This window comes from Papaver somniferum, chromosome 5 (assembly GCF_003573695.1).
Source record: "Papaver somniferum cultivar HN1 chromosome 5, ASM357369v1, whole genome shotgun sequence".
NCBI lineage: Eukaryota > Viridiplantae > Streptophyta > Magnoliopsida > Ranunculales > Papaveraceae > Papaver > Papaver somniferum.
In genome coordinates, this window is record NC_039362.1 from 64,574,229 (window position 1) to 64,576,433 (window position 2,205).

The 2,205-nt window shown below is 36.7% G+C and overlaps 1 non-coding gene across 1 annotated transcript; it reads left to right on the forward strand.

Moving 5' to 3' along the window:
• The first annotated feature begins 350 nt into the window (after positions 1–350).
• LOC113284970 lies at positions 351–447 on the forward strand. The gene has a single exon (XR_003328492.1). It is a non-coding gene; the product is annotated as a small nucleolar RNA Z43 (small nucleolar RNA).
• Positions 448–2,205: the final 1,758 nt, after the last annotated feature.

Sequence of the window (2,205 nt, forward strand, 5' to 3'; positions counted from 1 at the left end):
AGTTTGAGAAGAATTGAATTGGGCTGGACTTCGGTGGAGGATTGGCAGTGAGAAGATGAAGAGGAGTTAATGCTCTGACCGAGATTTAGATGGACTGAAGAATGGATTGGCAGCAAACAAAGACTTGAGACGCAGGGTTTGGAAGGCAAGTCTGTGTGTGCGAAATCAAGGGACAAAGAGAGTAATTGGTGGAGCTGATGTTTGCTAGACTTGAGAAGAGATTCAGAAGAGAAGAGTGCATACACGGCCAGAAAAACTGAAATAGGCAGTGCCCGGATTTTGGTATTTGCCTGGTGTTGCGAAATGGTGGTTGTTGGACTGGCCCTTGGGTCTTGCGAAATCGGGGGATTTGACAATGACGATATTGTAATGGTCTCGTTCGTCGTAATGGCTGTTAATCATGGCCTTGCCGACCACTCTATATATCACCACCCATATTCTGAGTTGAATCCCCATAAAATTGAACCGAGTAAAAAAAAAGCCTTGGGAATTATTATTTAGGTCTTATTGGGATTCGTCAGCAGAGCTATATATTTCAATCCAGAAGAACAGAAACAAAGCAGAGACCGGTTTGGAGGCCAGAGAAGCCAACGAACAGAAGCAGAAGAGGAGGCCGCCGCCGGTGCTACTGTGAAGTTCCGTGAAGGCTTGGAGCAGAAAACAAAGGAAAGGAGGAGAGGCGATTCGATTGTGCCGACGGACAGTCGATTGGTTTATTTTCATTTTCCTAGTAATTTATTTTTATAGGTTTTAAGAAATCCATCTCATGTTTTGGATTCTTCGGTGGAAATTATTTCTAGCAATAGACCATGATTAAATTGATAATATTTTGTTTTAGGCAATTATGAATTGATTCAAATAATTTTATCTTTACGCTCTATTGATTTTCTATAGAATAATTGTTGTTGTTTCATCGGCTTTGTAATACAGTACCCTAAATGCATAAATACATAGTTTCAATGATTTGCTTGCCATTATAATTTGATAAGTCATGCTTTTGAGATTTTGATGGGTTATACTTAGGAGATGCAAGTTATATTAGAGAAAATATACCGATAATAGGTGTTGCAATATAACAAAGATATAGACGCGTATTTAGAATTATGAATCATTTTCGGCATCGAATAGAAATAATGGTGGAATCCGTAGACCCTGGTTATCGACACTCTCTCATTGTATTTTGTAAATTCCTTTTATTCATTTTTATTGTTTCAAATTTAATTCTAAAATCCCAAAAATCATTTCTGGTTAATTCATTAGGATATTGATTAGATTATTTCCACCGCTCCTTGTGGGTCCGACCCGTACTTGCCTCTGCCTACTAGTTAGATACCGTGCGATTGCAGTTATCACATATAGGTATCTCCGGATCCTATCAATTTTTGGCGCCCTGCCGGGGAGCGGCTGTGGAATATTGTAATTAGTATTGTTTATTTTGTAAATAGTTAGGTGTTTATTTATTTTACTTTTTTGTACAGTATTTTTATTTTTTATATTTTTTAGGATTTCTTTTTCCTTTTGACTTGTTTTGTGCTTCAGGATTTTATTTCGGGAGGTTTTTTGAGAACGATGAGTGCTTTGCGCGAGACGTCGTTTATGACGCTTGGTGAATACATGTATGGGTCACAGTATAAGGAAGTTCTTGCTTATAATCGTCTCAGGTATGGAACTTGGAATCCACGTAATTTCGCTATGAGTGGTTATTCAGATGAGTATCAACCCCAATACCAAGAGGGTGAAAAGGAACTTGATACTAGAAGTGATTTTAGGAATTATGATATCGATATAATATCTGAATATATTGTATCTTACCCAACTCATGATCATTTAGCTGATTATTTGTGTATTCAAAAGGACGAGAGTTGTGTTAGAGATGCCATTTATTCAGATAATGATGATTTAGAAGAACATATTTATAAAGAAGATACTATTGTTGAGTCTAATGACTTAGAGACAGTACACGTGCATAATGAGATATTTTCTAATCATTCAAATAATGAGTTTCCTATAAGTCACTTAGTTGCAGATAGCGATGAGGTGATTATTCATGATATTGTTACTCCATTGTGCTCTTGTTATTCTGATCCATCTAGTGATTTTCTGAATGCTGATGTGAATGTTGAACATATTGGTATTGGTCAGATAACTTGTGTCGATGATTTTGAGCCTTTATCTATTTGTTTAGTCCACTTTTCTGATTCCAAT